This window comes from Marmota marmota, unplaced genomic scaffold (assembly GCF_001458135.2).
Source record: "Marmota marmota marmota unplaced genomic scaffold, marMar, whole genome shotgun sequence".
In the NCBI taxonomy this organism is placed as follows: Eukaryota; Metazoa; Chordata; class Mammalia; order Rodentia; family Sciuridae; genus Marmota; species Marmota marmota.
In genome coordinates, this window is record NW_026000068.1 from 3,808,328 (window position 1) to 3,826,195 (window position 17,868).

General features: G+C 48.6%; 1 protein-coding gene and 1 long non-coding RNA gene across 3 annotated transcripts in view; one reads left to right on the forward strand and one right to left on the reverse strand.

The window, feature by feature from the left end:
* Adamts16 (ADAM metallopeptidase with thrombospondin type 1 motif 16) overlaps positions 1-17,868 on the forward strand; it is a 125,115-nt gene that overhangs the window by 89,495 nt on the left and 17,752 nt on the right. The window lies entirely within an intron of this gene.
* LOC125619956 lies at positions 6,930-17,176 on the reverse strand. The gene is made up of 2 exons (XR_007351525.1): positions 15,629-17,176; positions 6,930-11,470 (listed from the first exon to the last, which is right to left on the reverse strand). It is a non-coding gene; the product is annotated as an uncharacterized LOC125619956 (long non-coding RNA).

The following is a 17,868-nucleotide window of genomic DNA, read 5'->3' on the forward strand; positions in this document are numbered from 1 at the left end:
GGAGACACCTCATGTCTAAACTATAAAAATAGAATAGATGATTGATAGATAATAGATTGATAGATAATGGATAGATGATAGACAAATGGATGGTGGCTATAAAAGATGAGAGGTGATGGATGGATGGATAGATAGACAGAAATATTAACTGGGCCACACTCCAAGCCTGCACTCTCTCCACACACTCCGTGAGTGTGTACTCATCATGCGTCTTTAAGCATCCCTTGAAGATGGGAGCTTCCTTCAGAATTAGCAGTCTGCGGGAAGAATGAGACACACTGTTTTTGGATACCACCAGAAACCATTGCCTCATCCTCTGACCCATGAATTATGTAGGACTGCAGTTCTGCACTTCAAATGTATGGAGGCTTCGGGGTCAGTTTTTGTTGTTGTTTTAATCTCAAGTGCTCTTACATTGAGATCAAAGAAAGTGTTAAAATTATCTATCTATATTTGGCACCTTTGAGATTTCTTTACATCTTATGAATAGGCATTTTTATAAATATTTCTCCTGAGAATGAAGAAATGTGTGTTTTGTGCTAGAATTAAGATATTTATGTGACAATTAGATCCAACTCCTTAGGTAATTATATAAACCCATTATGTTCTAATTTTTTTTCTGCTTTTATATCTATTGCTGAGTGACTTGTTTTAAAATCACAGGATTTGGTTATTTTTCAGCCTTTCCTGTTAGTTTTCCTCTTAGTTGACTTCACACCTGCACTTTGTGTTGTGAGACAGGACGGTGGTTTCAGCATGAAGCACTCCTTTATTGTTACATAACGACCATCCTTATCTCTAATATTGTCGATTTTGTTTGAAGTTATCGTTTGGCCATCAGATTCCACTTCTCTTTCTTTCCTTCTTGTTTCATATTTATTAGTTCTCTTTATTCTCACGTTTTCGTGTTAAGAGCACTCCTACATGATTATCACAAGACTCTTGAAATAAGTAACCCATGTCAAGAGCTGGGGAAGGTGGCCTGTGTGGCTGTGCCCTGCTGGAGAAGCTGTGGGCAGCCGATGAAGGGCCCCAGGTGCTACCTGTGGGTGGACAGGGCACAGTGTCGAGAGGGAAGGTGGCCAAGTGTTGAGAAGTATTTACTGACCATTTCTTTTTGTCTGTGAAAACGGCATAGTCACCTGCTTTGAGTGACAGTGGGGAGGACTGGTTGTTTGAGTAGGAAGGAGAAAGGTTAGGCAGTGACCTGACCACGTGGCAAACTGCTGGGCCCACTTGAAAAGCAAATAAATCCCAGAGTATCTTGTTTCAGTGACTGAGAATAAAAATGTGTCTATACAGGCACCAGCTGCAGGTAAGGGAACCTCTCTGGTCACATGTGCATCCCGCCAAAGCACTCAGAGGTGTATTTCAGATATTGGTTGGTGCTCAATTCACTAATCAAGGAAAGAAAGGTCTGTTTTAGTCAGCTTTCTGTTGCTGTGACCAAACCACCAAAAGACAAGAAAAACGAAGAGGACAAGTTTATTTTGGCTCCCAGTTTCAGGAGTCCAGCCCATAGATGGTGGACTCCATAGTTCTGGGCCCAAGATGAGGCAGGACATCATGGCAGAAGGGCACGGAGGAAGAGAGCCTCTCAGGACATGGTGACCAGGAAGCAGAGAGAGAGAGAGACTTTGAAGACCAGTGACAAACTATACACCCTAAAGTCACTTTGTTAGTGACCTACCTCCTAGCCACATCCCACCTGCCTACAGTGACTGCCCAATTAATCCATATCAGTGTATTAATCCACAGATTAGGTTGCACTTTTCATAAACAAATCATTCCACCTCTGAACATTCTTGCATTTGATAGGTTTCCTTGGGCCTTGTGTTAATGAAGTGCATTTTTTCCAGCCTGGAAACCAAATCTGAGCAAACCACTGCTTGGCTTGTGGCTCCAAGGTAGAAGTGACCATGCACCCACTGCTGGAGGGAGCTTGTTGCTGGCCCAGGGACCTCTCTCCGGTGGCTTCCTCAGGGTGACTGAAGGATGCTCTGTCCTTCCAGGCATGCCCAGAGACCAGCATGTGTAAGGACTGGGAGGAACCACACTTCTAGGGGTATCTGGTGGGGAAACTCTTTGTCTGCATTAAAACCCAAGCTGTTCTGAGGACTGTGTTTCAGGAGACATAACTGTAGAGTCAAGTGGAACATGGGGTCTGTCTGCGGTCAGAGCTTCCAACAGCTCATCCTCACAGGATGGAGATACATGTTTTTCATACTGTGTTTTAAGAAAAGCAAGGCTTAGAGGAGGGAGGAGGGAGGCTGGTCTCGGAGGTTGTATGAATACTGAACGTTGAACAAATGTTTTCAATTATTTGGTCAGTTCAGAATTGGCTACTCAAAACTTTCACAATGCTAGGTGCCACCTGAAAGAGATGTTGGTCATTAGCTTGTCTCCCAGTCAGCCATTGTGTGACAAGTGTTCTTACACAGGGCAGTGGGTAGCAGCCACACAGGGACCACTCAGCAGTTGATGTCAACCCTTGGTGTCCTTTGTAGTTAGTCCCTGCCCAAGCCATGTTTAGGGGGGTCAAATGTTCTGAACATCACCCTAGCAAAATCCCATACTCACTCAATGGTACAGTTCAAGAAATCAAAACATGTGACCAAACTCAAAAATGTAAGGATTGAAAAATAAGGAAATAAGCACTTCAAATCCCCATCTTGTGGAAATGTATTGCTATCCTCTAGAGCATGATTGGATAACACATTTTCATGTTTTGGTTCAACTATAAATCATTCTATGATACTTAATGGGAATAAGGGACTTTCACTCAGTGAAACATGGTATTTTTAGATACTGTTTAGATCTGATGAAAACAAAATGTACAAATTCTAGAGTTTGTAAGTTTAGGGTGGCAAGTAATAGTTCCTGTGAGCCAACTGTGCTGTTGCTCAGACACGTTCTTGGCCAGCTCAGGCCATGATACTTGGTATCATGTGGCATTGCAATAAACTTGGCTTTTTAAAGGAGACTATGTTAAAAGACTGTCTCTTCTTTCCTGTTCTTTTTTCTTCTTTTTAAACTTTTTTTGTTCAAGGTCTTAACCTTGGACAAAACTCCTGCCTTTCCTCTTCAAGATCAAGGGCTTCCTCCTGCAGCTCTCCGGGAACTCAGAAGTCAGCTAGAAGTTGGGAAGCCAGGAGGGCCCCACCTTTAGCACCCCCTACAGGGAGCAGCATGTTGGAATGAGCCCAGCAGAGTGTGGGGAGTGGGTGGAAAGGGTCACCACGGTGGTCCCTTCAAGTGTGGAGGCTCCTGGCACCTTGGGCATCTGTACGCTGGACCAGGCCCTGCTGCCATCCATCTGTGTAGCAGTGCTGGCTAAGGGAGGGCTTCTGACCCGCAGAGCATGCAGAATTTCTCTAAGATCTTAGACCAACTTACAAGGGGTGCCTCTAGCTTTTCATGAAATGGCACTTTTCCATCTTTTCAATGAAAAGCTACCTGCATCATTTTGGAAGAAAAAGTCACTTTCCCATCATAACCATCCTTTATGTTATCACTCCATCCCATCCAACTCCAGTTCCACCACCATAAAAAAATAAAAAATGAAAATCCAGAGTTTCACTGAACTAAAAATTCCCTGGCCTCCAAGGGGGGAAAAGTGAGAATAGTGAGGTCCTGCCATCCTGATCAAGCCCTGCTTAAGAAGTGTGTGTAACAGTTGAATCTAAAGCCAACCCGTGGACTTTAGATTTGATTCAGGAATGTGACAGCTTATTTTACAATGTAATTTGCTTAAGAATTCAAGCTACTTTTTGTTGACCTGCTGTACTGTCACTTCTAAATCACCTGTACCCATGCTTTTGTGCAACGTATTTGCCATCTGAACTGACTTGGGTTTTCTCTCCTTATGAAGTTACCAGGGTCTAGAAGGAAAAACCCTATCCACTCATTTTAGCATATGGCCATGAGCATTTCCTACAGGTAGGAAGAAGATTACCAAATTTTCCCTTTTTCCATCCTTCTGTTTTCCTTGGGTTTCTACCTAAGCAGTTCTTAATTTATTTTTTAAGTTTCCAATAAATAATTTTTAAATCTTCCATTGCATTTAAAAGATATGCTTACTTTTTTTAAATTTTTTTATTGGTTGTTCAAAACATTACAAAGCTCATGACACATCATCTTTCATACATTTGATTCAAGTGGGTTATGAACTCCCATTTTTACCCCAAATACAAATTGCAGAATCACATGGGTTACACATCCACGTTTTTACATAATTTAAACAACATTCCCAGGATCAAAGTGATCCTCAAATTAATCTTGTTTGTGTAAGTAGCATTTTCAAATAAAACACTGCATTCCAGCCAGACCTTGCCTCGCTGATGAACTAGTGTTACAAGGTAAAAAGTCAAACCACATGATGGCTTAGACACAGTTGTGTCCAGCCTGGCTTGCTTTCCTCCAGGGCCCCTGTAAGTTTAAGGCAAATTTCTGAAACAGCAAACAGTTTCTCCATCTGCCCCTGCCTGTGGTCACTGAGAACATAATCACCCTGGAGGAGAACCACAGTCTCTTGGCTCGTTCAGAGTTGTCGAGATGCAGCGCAGGGCAGGAATCCCCACAAGAACATCCCTCCACCACCAGCTACCCTCACTGCCTCCAATCTGATTTTACTTTTGTACCAAATGAAGTTCCAACCCTAAGGACTTTTTAATTGACTTGATGAATTTATTACATACTTTGTTAATTTAAAAAGTAGGATGATGAAGAAGAATCCATTTAAATTCTCAAAATTCAACATGCCAACTTGAATCTAGGCCTTTATTCCTTGCATCTATTTTTCAGTTATTATTTTGTTTCTTTTAAAATAAATAAATAAACTGTCCCATCCTTTAAAGCTCATTATACAAGTTAGTTTCCTTTCTATCCTCCCAACAAACACCTAAATTCACAGACCAAAGTCAACAATTCAGTTACCTTCTCTCTCTTCTGGTCTCTGTCCCCAACATGTCTAAATAATATATGACTACTTTGTCTACTTACCGGTTTCAAAGATTAACCAGCTACCCATAACAGGTGAGGACGTAGCCCCTTGGGGTCTCTTTCATCACATGGCATCACTGGGCTCCTTTGCATGGCATCCTCTCCTCTGTCATGCCAGTGTGACCCTTATCCTACCAGTAGTCGTTATTTTCTTCATTACCTATGATTCCTTGCTGGCTAAGTACAACACCTTGTGTGTTGCTTTTCATAGATAAAATTTTGCTTGCCTAAAAGTTAACAGTGATCTGACTTTTGTTTCCTTAGGTTTCCTTACATAAGCTCCAAAATATGTATTAAGTTTATTGAGTCGTCCACCAAGTGTGTGCCCACAGCGCTGGGCACCTGGGACAGACTGGTGAATAGCAGACTCAGGCCCGGCCCCTGGGATTCCTGACTGAGTTGAGGAGCAGAGTCAACAGCACCGTGCAATGTTGTCAATACATTGTTTACTTAGACTTTACTTTTAACTTATTGTTTATCAATATAATTTTTAAGTGATAACCTGTTTTAGAAACGGTAATTGTCATGGGTGAAAACAAGAAGAATCAACAGAGCAGGGCGGAGCCCGTGGGAGCAGAGCTGGGAGGAGAGGAGGCAGCCTCAGACTGGCTGCTGAGCACCTGCTGAACAGGGCTGGGAGGGCCTGGGGAGGGCAGGTGCCGGCCACATCCCACCCACATCCTGCCCACATCCCAAGCACACCAGACTCTCCAGCCTCTCCGGAGCCTCACTGCCCGTGCCACCTACATCCAGTCACAGATGGTGTCTTGGATGCCAGGCCTTGCCTTGTTGGGCACGCTATATCTGGAAACACCTCCCCTCCCTGGATTGGGTTCACTCCGACTTCCCAGCGGCAGTCTGAGAATGCAGTTGTGGGGCAGTCCCCCTCTGGAGTTTTGTGGGCAGGACATTGTGGTGCAGCTTCCCTGCTGCGGCTGCCCAGGAGCTGGCTGTTGTTCTGTTACGAGGCCTTCAGTTACGAGGGTCGGTGCATTTCCCGGCAGTCCTTGTGGAAGCTTAGGGTGGCCTCTTTACCCCCATGTCTCGATGAGCTTTGATGTGTTTTACATGGCATGGTATTTCCACTCAGTGTGCTGAGTCCACAGTGATACCTTTCAATTTGGAGAAAACATTAATATTCCCTTCATTCTTCATATTCTTTGCCTTCTGAATGCACATATTCAACTAGTATTTTCACTTTCTTATGTTTTCTTTTTATTGAGACAGACTACTCACACATCTGTAGGGTGCCTTGGTAATTTCATAAATGTATATGCGATTAGCAAATCAGAGTAACAAGCCCTTCCGTCTCTTCAAGCATTAATCATTTCTCTGAGCTGTAAATTTTGTAGTCCTCTAGTCATTTTGAAATCCATGAGACAGTTTTCACCAACAGTCCCCTACTGTGCCGAAGAGGAATGGCACGTTTCGATGGCTGGAGTGTGGGCTTGCTCAAACCCCAGTGGTCCTCAACTCTGCAGGCAGGCTGGGGCTGAGTCACCAGGACTTGCTGGTCCCACACCCTCCGTGCTGAGTCAGGCTGTCACTGGGGGACCTCAGCCAGCAGGACAGCTGGACAGAAGCTGCTTCTCTTTCTGCTCTGTCACCTCCGACGTCCTTTCTGCAGGGATCACCTGCTTCTCCAGAGAAGGACCCTGTGTCGGAGCCAAGGGTGTTGGAGATCCTGGGTCGGGGCAGCTGGTGCCTGTGCCCAGCATTTGAGGACAGAAGGAATGAAAGGGAAGATGCAGGAAGTCTCAGAGCCACCACCCTGACACCTCTCACTGGAATCCTCAAGTCAGTCCCTCTAGACACATGTCCCTCCTGGCCCTCATTACCAGTTAGTAAGGCAGCAAAGAGACAAACATGGGTGTTGTTATAGTCAGCTTTTTTGCCACTGTGACTTAAAGACTCAATCAGCACAGTTCTGGAGGAAAAGTTTATTTGAGGCTCACAGTTTCAGAGGTCTCAGTCCATTGACAGCTGGCTCCATCCCTCAGGTCTCCAGGCGAGGCAGAACAACACGGCAGAAGAATGTGGCAGAGGGAAGCAGCTCACACCATGATCAGGCAGCAGAGAGAGACAGAGATCTCCATTTGATAGATACAAAATATACACCCAAAGCCACGCCCCCAATGCCCACCTCCTCCAGCCACACCCCACGCGCCTCCAGTTACCCTCAGTTAATCCCATCCGGGGATAATGCACTGATGGGGCTCTTACAACTGAATTATTTTCCCCTCTGAACCCTCTCGCATTGCCTCACATGTGAGCTTTTGGAGGACACCTTACACCCAAACCATAGCAGGTGTTAATTCTGCCACATCTGCCACATTTGACTAAAAGACCTGTATCTGTTTTGCTTAGAGCAACAACTAATGGCTCATGACACACTGTAAAAAGGTAGACACTTTTGGAACAGCAATTATGATAATTAGCAGTAATGGATGGATGCGAAAGCATTCGGATTATAGCACAGTTATTGGAAATACATATGATCTAAGATTAAATCTGTTGACAAGAAGAGAAAGTAAATTAACCCTAGGGAGACCCACCTATCCTAGATTGCCTGGAACCTTCCTGGGTTCACAGTTGGAATTCCCGTTCCTGGAGAACCCCTTAGTCCCAGGCAAACCAGGCCAAGAGCTCACTCCCCCAGCACCTGTTGGTCAGGTTCGGTGTTCATCATGTGGAGCCCTCAGCTCCTCCAATTTCAGGTTCTTGATTTTGATGGTCTTGTTCTTAGAGCAGTTGGCCATGAATTTCGTAAGCCCCTGGCCCCACAAAACTAGAATCCATATAAATGATGATCTAATGATAAAATAACAGAACCAGCTTTTACCTAATGCTTGAAAAAATGAAAAGCTAACTCTCAATCCTCGCAGTAACCCACTCAGTAGACACTGCTGTCATCCCCACGGTATAGATTGAGAGACTGAGGCAGATGGGCACCCAAAGGAGTATTGTGAAAAAAACATCAGGCCAGGCTTGAAGCACACTATTGGACAGATGAGCAAGCTTTTAGTGAATTCATGCAAAAGTGAATTTCAAAGCTCCTTATCTTCACTTTATTAATTTTTTGCATGTGTATGTATTAGGAAATTGCATATACAATACATGTGTCTGTTAAAAATTGATAATGCATGTTTCTATGTGTATATGCAAGATATGAATACTGGACATTCCTATAGGAAGGATGAACTATGTCCCCCTTTGCCCAGGGAGGATGGAGCTCACGTTTGCCTGTTGTCCTATTATTCAGGGGTGGCTCCCCTCCCACCAAGGTGTCCTGGTTCGGTTGATAAATGATGTGGTCCCTCAGTGCATGGCCCTCTCTGTATAATCGCTCATGGAAGTTTGCCCAGGCACCTGACAGGCAAACTGTGCTGCTGTAACATAACATTTTTTGTTATGTAACCCTAACCCTAACCCTAACCCTAACCCTAACCCTGTCCTCCTAGGGAAGGCTCCCAAAGTGAAGAAGAAGTTAGGTTTGGTGCTGGCATGCCAAGGGAGCCCACAAGCTCCTGTCTGTGAGGCTGGTTTTCACCTAAATGGTGTCAGGAGGGTGTTTCCTAGCCAGCTACTAAAATGCCCAAGTGCGGTCATGCTCCAAGGACGTAGTGGGAGATGCCACTTCTCTGGGAATGTTAGTAACATGTTACCCAGAAGCAGCTCAAGAGGCCTGAAGCTCTTCTCATTTCCGGACATGGTGGGCTTCAGCAGGCTCTCCCAGGGGCTGTTTGGCTATTTAATTGTGCATTCTCTTGGAAAGACGAGGTTCACAGAGCTATCACCAGGCCTATCCTTTCTTCAGACCTGCAGTTTGGGACGCGACTTGCTCTGTCCTTTCCTTGGGTGAGAGGGGTGGCGGTACTGTGCAGGCCTTTTGGGCATCTCTAAATGAGCTTCATGCCTGCTTCCTGGTCCCCTTTCCCCATGGACGTTGCTTTCCATGTCCTTTCTCACACCCCCCCGCCCCCTTCAAGAAACTTGTTCTGAAATCTCTCAGTTGTCCTCTAAGACTGCGTCCTCTAGAAATGCAAGGCTCACCCTCCTGGCCTCTTCATTCCGTTATGAAGACTGAGTCCCACAGCAGAGAATCTCTAGGAGGTAACACAACAAAATTTGTTTATGTCCCTATGAGTTTTTGCTTTTTAAAAATTCATATTTATTAACTGTAACTTCACTGACTTTAAAAAATTCCGTAGAAATCAAGTGTGAAAATATGGGTTTCCCTCCCCGTCTTTCGGCTGAGCAGTGAGGTGGAGGGGCTGGATGCGCTGGTCATTGGTCTCCGTGAATGGCCTCACTTTCCCCAGTGAGGGTTGGTTAGGAGAAGAGGAGGGGGAGTGAGAGATGAGGCACTAGGTGGAGGAGGACCTCAGCTGCCGCTCAGTACCCCACCTTCCCAGCTCTGCCAGGGGCTGCGGTGTGGATGGCCCACTGTGCAGACGATGCAGTGGCCAGGCGTTCTGTGATTCCCCCAAAGATGCCCGGCTGGTGAGGAAGAGCAGGGTCCAACCCAGGCCACCTGGGCAGAGTCACCCCTGAACCCCCACACCCCAGGGCCTCACACTCAAGTCAGACACCAGAAAAGGCAGCCCATGGAAGCCATGCAGCCCATGGGAACCCAGGGCTCAGACTGTCTGCATGGCTCTGAGGGCGCAGGGTCAAACTTGCAGATTTCCGAGTCCACAGGCAAAAGCAGATCCTAGGAAGCATAGACTCATCATGGTGAACCCAGAAGGAAGCCACAGGGATGTTATGGTACTTAACAAAGAGCAGAGCTTTATCTTGGGGTTCAGGGTGGTGATGTCCATTGTCAGTTCACAACCAGGCTGAGAATTCTGCAGGTCGTTAGCTGTGGGAGCCTCACAAAGGCACTGAGGAACCCAGGTGCAAGGTGTAGGTTTTGTGTCCGGCATGAGCCCACCTGCCAGCTGGGCCAGCCTGAGCCTCCCACAGTGCCAGGTGGACCTCCCGCGTCTTACCCTCAGTCTCTCTCTCTTGCCCACAAAAACACCTCTCTTGTTCCCTGATGGTGTCAGATCCTGGTCCCCCTTGGCTCCTGCCATCCAGAGCTGCTGTCTCCCCTGGAGGCCTGTCCCAAGGAGCTGAACAGGAGGGGAGCCAGGCTGGTGAGGGAGCTGCCATCTGGGCAGGGTCTGTGGCCTTCAGTGGTGGCTTCTCTAGGTCCTCAGAAGACACAGTGTTTCTCATGACATGCTCCTGTGCTCTCAGTAAGCTTCCATTCCTCCCTGTAGGAAATTAAAATTGCCGAGGCAGCTTCCACACAGCGGGCAGATCGGCAGATGAGGCGGGGCAAAGGCAGAAGCCAGCGTTAGACTCACTAGGTAACTAGAGAGACAAAATCAGTTCCTAGTGTAGACCCGGTGACACACCTCAGCGCTGAGTCGGGCTCTGTACCGAGCCCAGGAGATTCCCATCGTAAAACACTTTGCCAGAACAGCCCTCCTCTGCTCTAGGAGCCAGTGGTCTCTCCCGGGGACCCTGAGCTCCTGCACACCTGACCACCGCCTGCAGCAAGCACTTGGGGAGGCAGGTGTTGCAGGCTCCTGTTGGGGAGCCCATGCCTGGGGAACTGGATCCAATGAGGGGCCCAAACAGCAATGGAACAAAATAAATAGTGTTCATTAGCACTAAAAATACTTCCTACCAACAGATCAGAGACTGGCTTTTCCCGGGAAGACCCAGAGGGAGACATTTACATGAGAAATGACAGGATCTGGCATTAGTTAGGATTCTTCAGAGGAAAGTAACCGATAGGTTGTGTGTTTGTGTGTGAGCATAGAGAGATTGATTTCAAAGTATTGGCTGTCGTGATTGTGGGGACTGACAAGTCTGGAATCTACAAGGGGGTCAACAGACCAGAGACCAGGGAGGAGCTGCAGTTCTGCAGATGAGATCCAAAGTCCATCTGCTAGACCTCTCTCCTCCTTGGGTGACTTTGTCCATTTGGTATCTGTGTTATCTTTGAATGATTCTTTCCCATAGTCTACTTTTCTGCTCAAAGGGTGGGTAGACTCTTCTTCCATCAGGTGAGGACCCTCAAACCTCCCTGGGGGGGTCCCTGCAGAAATGACTGCTTCAGGTCATCTTCATCTGATGGCTCCATCCCGGCTCTCCCTGTCTCAACTGATTGCATGAGGCCCCCCACAGTGTGAGAAGAAATTGGCTTTACTTCAAATTCGTTGATTTAAATATCAATCTCATCTAAAAGAACTTTCACAGGAACATCTAGAAAAATTATTTCCCAAATATCTGTGTCCCACGGCCAAGTCAAGTTGACAAAACCAACCATCACAGAGCTGGGCTCCACCAGCTTGAGCACCCGATGTTTGGGGGTGAGCACTTGGCTGGGGAGTCTGGAAGCAGAATCTGTGATCTTGGGGCTGTGGGGCCTGGAGGCAGGAAGCTGGCGAGGTCCCTCTTCTGGTGCAGGTACCTGCAAGGACAGGGAGAGCCGGGATGGAGCCATCAGATGAAGATGACCTGAAGCAGTCATTTATGCAGGGACCCCCCCAGGGAGGTTTGAGGGTCCTCACCTGATGGAAGAAGAATCTACCCACCCTTTGAGGAGAAAAGTAGACTATGGGAAGGAATCATTTCAAAGATACACAGATACCTTAAATGTGTATTTTCCTTTGAAATAATTAAATGCATCCATTTGCTAATTCTTTTCATTACGGCCCCAAACTTTCATCCCATAAGGGTCTGCCTGTGCAAGGTCCAGGTTAACCATCGGCATTCACATGCTCACTAAGCATGATGTTCAATTCAGGTTTCTTTTACGGAGGGTGAAACACGTCCTGTCTGTCCAGGTGCCAAAGCAGTTTAATTTTCCGTCTTTTTTCCATGTTTTACTTTTGCCTCAGCCACACCTCACTTGACAGCAGTCTCACTTAATGACTGCCTCCAGGGCATCGTGCCCACCACACAGCTGGGTTTTCTTAGAAACAAGCCACTCTGTTTTCGTGTTTCACGCAGCCGCACCAAATCTAATTATATTACATAACAGTGACGAGTTCGGTCGGCATAAACAGACTCGGAGGCAGACTCAGTGGGCTCTGGGGAGTCTTCCAGTCACCAGTGGCAGCAGAAGGCTGTTGACATCCCTGGGCAAGGCTGGCTCCTCCCAGGGCTCTGCCAGCAGAGGGGAGCGGCGCAGTGAGCCGAGGTGTCCATTCAGAGCACACAGGAGTCATAGGCTGCAGTGAGACTGCAGGGAGGTGCCCATGCGGAACAGGATGTGTGTCTGGTGTCCAGGGCAGAATGGAATAGGTGTAGGGAGCCACCAAGACAAAGACCAACCTGACAAACATGCCCCTGCTCTAACCTCCTGAGAGGAGAAGACGGAGGAGACTCCTGTGGGAGGCTAGAGGCCCCTGCCCAGTGGCAGCCACTTTGTGCGTAAGAGGAACCCTTATCACCTGGCAGCATCCCCAGTTGTGAATATCCATTATCACCACCCTTCACATCCAAATGCAAGGACAAGGTGAGACACCTTGCATCCCAGAGCCTCCTGGGGCAGGGATGTCTGTGTAGACCTCTAGGGGGGCCTTGGAGGAAGGAAATGCCATGAGAGTTCCTTTCACTTCCCTGACAGCTGCATTCTTATGCTGGGAGGGTCCACGTAGGAGGACGTGGTCTCAAAGGACTTGGCTTTCCCCGGCAGTGGCTCTGGATGGTCCTTTGGTTAGGATCTCACACCTCCTGGACTCTGCGTTCACAGAAGCTCAGCTGAGTATGGGCCAGGGCCTCTTGCAGGACTGTCTTTGTGGGGTTGTTTCTGTGTGTTTTGGTTTTTGGGGGGTGGGTACCAGGGATTGAACTCAGGGGCCACATCTCCAGTCCTATTTTATATTTTATTTAGAGACAGAGTCTTACTGAGTTGCTTAGTGCATCACTTTTGCTGAGGCTGGCTTTGAACTTGCAATCCTCCTGCCTTAGCCTCCAGAGCCTCTGGGCTTACAGGCATGCACCAATGCGCCCAGCTGTGGGTTGTTTTTGTTTGTTTTGTTTTCGTGGTGCTGGGGATGGCATGCAGGGCTCTATAACTGAGCTGGAACCCCAGCCCCAGGGCACAATCTTCGAAACCAGGAGGGCTGTACAGGGGCAGGGAGGTGGCCCAGGGAGGAGCTGAGGTGGGTTTCTCTGAGATGTTAGTGACCGGGAATGAAGGCACCCATCATTCACAGAAGAACCTATCTATCAGACTTTACCCTTCAGATTTTCTATTAGCATACACTATTTCCATTATGGTTTAAAAACAAAATCAGTACAACCTTAATACAAGGAATTGAAGTACAAAATGGGTGAAAGTGATTCAGAACTTCAGGACCAACCCCATCCCTGGACTGTTCTAACAGGTCTGTGGGTCTCTAGTGATGGGGTACATCTTGTGGTGATCTCGGTGATCTGGTGTATTCAGGAAGCTCATGGGCCTGGTTATTCTGGTATGAGTTTGATATGCCCCTGCATCCATGTGCTTCTGATTGATTTGATAAGTCACAGTGGTCATTCTTATTAAGCACACTTAATTTATTTATCAGTTTGTTTTGTTATAGTTAAAGCTTTGTCCCAGGGTTTCATAAACTGACTTCCAGACCACTCACGTATAATCGAATCAAGCCTTTATCGAAGCACACCGGTGGTGGCTGACCAGAACATAAAGCTGTTCCCCTGATCAGCCCCGAACAATTGCAAGGGCACTCCTTATAAGCCTGAAAACTGCAAAAGGGATGTTTGGGGGTCTAGCCAATGCAAGCCAGCCAGGTTACAGAAGCGGGACAGTACAGTCAAGCGGAGGGAAGCCTAACCAATCACAGTTAGCCCAGTCACCCCAGTTACAGAAACAGAGCCCCATTACTCTAGTTACAGAAACAATACCCCATTAGGTAGTTCCATGTTCTTAAAGATTTCTATAGCAAAAGGAAAAGAACATCTTGCTCCAGTCATGACTCTTCTACTTGGCATGGTTGTTTTACAGGATGAAGTCATAAAACAAAATGGAGTCACATTTGCTCCTACTATCACAGTTTTATGCTGGTTATTTACTTGAACAAACAAGGTATAGACTCATTCAACCTTAGCTATTAAACTGAAACTGGATCAAATTATGACAAACTACTGCTTTGCAAAATGGAGTCACTCAGGACAGGCACAGCCTGAGGACTGCTGTCCTACACACCATGGAGTCACTCAGGGCAGGTGCAGCCTGAGGACTGCTGTCCTACACACCATGGAGTCACTAGGGCAGGTGCAGCCTGAGGACTGCTGTTCTACACACCATGGAGTCACTAGGGCAGGCACAGCCTGAGGACTGCTGTTCTACACACCATGGAGTCACTAGGGCAGGCACAGCCTGAGGACTGCTGTTCTACACACCATGGAGTCACTAGGGCAGGCACAGCCTGAGGACTGCTGTTCTACACACCATGGAGTCACTAGGGCAGGCACAGCCTGAGGACTGCTGTTCTACACACCATGGAGTCACTAGGGCAGGCACAGCCTGAGGACTGCTGTTCTACACACCATGGAGTCACTAGGGCAGGCACAGCCTGAGGACTGCTGTTCTACACACCATGGAGTCACTAGGGCAGGCACAGCCTGAGGACTGCTGTTCTACACACCATGGAGTCACTAGGGCAGGCACAGCCTGAGGACTGCTGTTCTACACACCATGGAGTCACTAGGGCAGGCACAGCCTGAGGACTGCTGTTCTACACACCATGGAGTCACTAGGGCAGGCACAGCCTGAGGACTGCTGTTCTACACACCATGGAGTCACTAGGGCAGGCACAGCCTGAGGACTGCTGTTCTACACACCATGGAGTCACTAGGGCAGGCACAGCCTGAGGACTGCTGTTCTACACACCATGGAGTCACTAGGGCAGGCACAGCCTGAGGACTGCTGTTCTACACACCATGGAGTCACTAGGGCAGGCACAGCCTGAGGACTGCTGTTCTACACACCATGGAGTCACTAGGGCAGGCACAGCCTGAGGACTGCTGTTCTACACACCATGGAGTCACTAGGGCAGGCACAGCCTGAGGACTGCTGTCCTACACACCATGGAGTCACTCAGGGCAGGTGCAGCCTGAGGATTCCCATCCCTCCTGTTTGTGTTTCCACTAACACATTGGAAACATAATTTGGCTTCTCCACCTCAGTGTCCCCATACAGACGACAAGTCTGGGAACCTTGGTCACTTCTGATGTCCCTTCCAGCCCCATCACTCGCCTTCTCTTGGCAAATCTTCCATGGACACTGGAGGAAGGAGCAGTCTCCTGAGGAGGCAGAGCTTCAGGGAGCAGGGAGTTTAGGAGGCCAAGTAGGAACGGAGCACGACACCCCAGTGTTGTGCAGAGAGAAACCCCACATGAGGGATTTTTTTTTTTGAAACAGGTAATTCTTAAGGCCCTTTTGAACACCGAGGTCAGACTTTCCTGTCTGCATGTCTCATCCCATTTCCCTGTCTCCCCGCTTCCCGCGTAAATGAAGCTCTGTCTGTCCCATGGAGTCTTTTTAAGATAAGATCTGATGACAGGACAGCAAGACAGGGGAGCCTGGTAAAAATAGCACGCTGCCCACTTTACATACCTTTGGCTTCTCACAGTTCATAAAATCAACGCCCACAGTGGCTCCTCTGCGGGGGGGGGAGCATCTTGCGTCCCCCAGTTGGGCTTTGCATGCTCCAGGGAGCATGAAAACAATCCTGCATGAGTGTCTGGCTCATTGTAAATCTCTCCCGAGTCTCACAAGGCAAAGGAAGTGCTTTGACTTTCTGAGGCTGAAGAAAAAAGCAGATCTCTCAAGCCGCGAGTCCTGCCGTGCCCAGAAGGCCTGGTTTCTGGGCCCCGTTCCCTGGCAACCGTTGCCAGTAGTGGGCTTTCTGTTCTGATGGGAAGAGCAGGCTGGACCCACATTCGCTCCGAGAAGAACCATCAAGGAGACAGAGTTGGAAGGTCCTGGTCCCAGCTCATCTGCACCAGCCGACTGAGTGAGGAGGGACGGCGTGCTCACCACCTGGCCTCTTTCCTGTGGCCCTTACTCTCTGCGTTAGAAGGATTGGAGGACTCTGAGTCGCCCAGACATCAGCACACGCAAGCCCAGCTCAGTCCAGCGACTGGATGCTCATGACTCTGACGTGTACCCTCGCCTACCAAGACCATGGGCTCTTTCTGAGCTGGACTTCTACCTGAGCTGGCTCGGAGTGTACCTGGCACCACGAGATTCTGACAAAATGCCCTATGACCTAGACAATAATAAACCCAAGTCAGGGAGGAGGAAGAGGTGACCTGCCGGGCTACCTGCCAGCTGGAAAGCCCGCTCCTCTCCTCCTGTCCCCCAAGGCTGCGACCTTGGGCGGCACCACCAGCTTGCAGCTTGCCGGCAGGCTTTAAATTAACTCGTTAAGTGATTTTTTTTTTTCTAAGGAAAGGCAGATTTTTCAAAGCGGCATATGTTTATTTTTGAGTAGGGATTGTTATGTTTAAAACATTTCATTTAGAACCGTGGTAGATCTCCAGTCACTTACACATGTGAAAATGCTGTCATTGCTCAGAGGAGGACGGGGTCCTTGTGTCCTCGCGGCTCAGCTAATGCCTGTCCCATCCGGCCACACCACGGCTGCCTCGGCCTCTCGCTGCTGGGGCTGACTGTGCGCATGTCCGCGTGTAGAATCCATCGGAGCTCATGTCAGGAAGTCAGAGGGGTGACTTACTCCATGAAGAATAGCCCACCTGAAGTGGCAGGGGTGCCAATGTATGAAAGCCACCTGTGCCCTGGTCGGACTGGGAAGCTGAAGAAGCACGCGGCAGTAAGTGCTAAGGCTACGCCTCCATGTCCTCCTCTGCACCCTGCTCCAAGTACCTAAAGTGCATGGTGGCTTCTCACGGTGTGTGACAGCTTCTGTGCTCTCACTGTGCCCCCATGTTTACCGAGCAGCCAGAGTTGTGCACGGAGCCAAGAGTTAGTACTGAAAATGCAGCAGAGTGCTTCACCTAAAAACCCAACAAGAGCCAGAGAGAAAGGACCTGGGACCAAGTTCTGGAGGAAGGTGGCGTCCCCTTGTCCTCTGGAAACTCAGGCTGCCAAGCCCAGAGCAGCTGTGCCTGGCTCTGGGGCTCAGCCATGGGCAGCAGAGGTCAGGGCGGGGCTCTGGGTCTGGACTGTTGTCCCGGCACACCGAGCGCTCCGTGGTGCTCCCTGACCAGGGGTTTCCTCAGCCCCTGTCGAAACCTGCACTGTCGAGGACACAGTCCATGACCAAAGCCCGAGGGTTGCTTTTATTCTGAAAGACGGGGGTGTCGTCATTTTATTGAGAAATGTCTAGTGACCGTTGTACGAGTCGCTTTACTTCACAAATACAAAAACAATACAAAAACAAATACTTGAAATAAATCAACTTAGAGTGGAAGTTTATTAGCTTAGTTTGGCTCACAGCTTTGGAGGTATCAGCCCAAGACCCAGCAGCTCTCTTGCTTTGGGCCTGTGGGGAGGCAGGCACCATGGCAGGCGCGTGTGGGGCAGGAAGCCCCTTTTCCTCTGGGAAACGGGTGTCGAGGAGGCCTGGGTCCCATGACCCCCTTTGAGGGCACACCCTTGTCACCTGACACTTCCCAGGAGGCTCCCTGCTTAAGGGCTGTCGCCGGGGAACCAGGATTTTGACACGTGGGCCTTTGGTGGACATCCCCGTCCCCAGTGCTAGCAACGACCTGGAGCACGTGGTGCCAGGAATCCCACCTGAGCTCGGCAGTGATGGCAGCCACTCCTGCCTCTGGTCCTGGAGCACTGAGAGCCCTGCCAGTGGGCCCCTCAGTAGTGGCAGGTTCCCATGG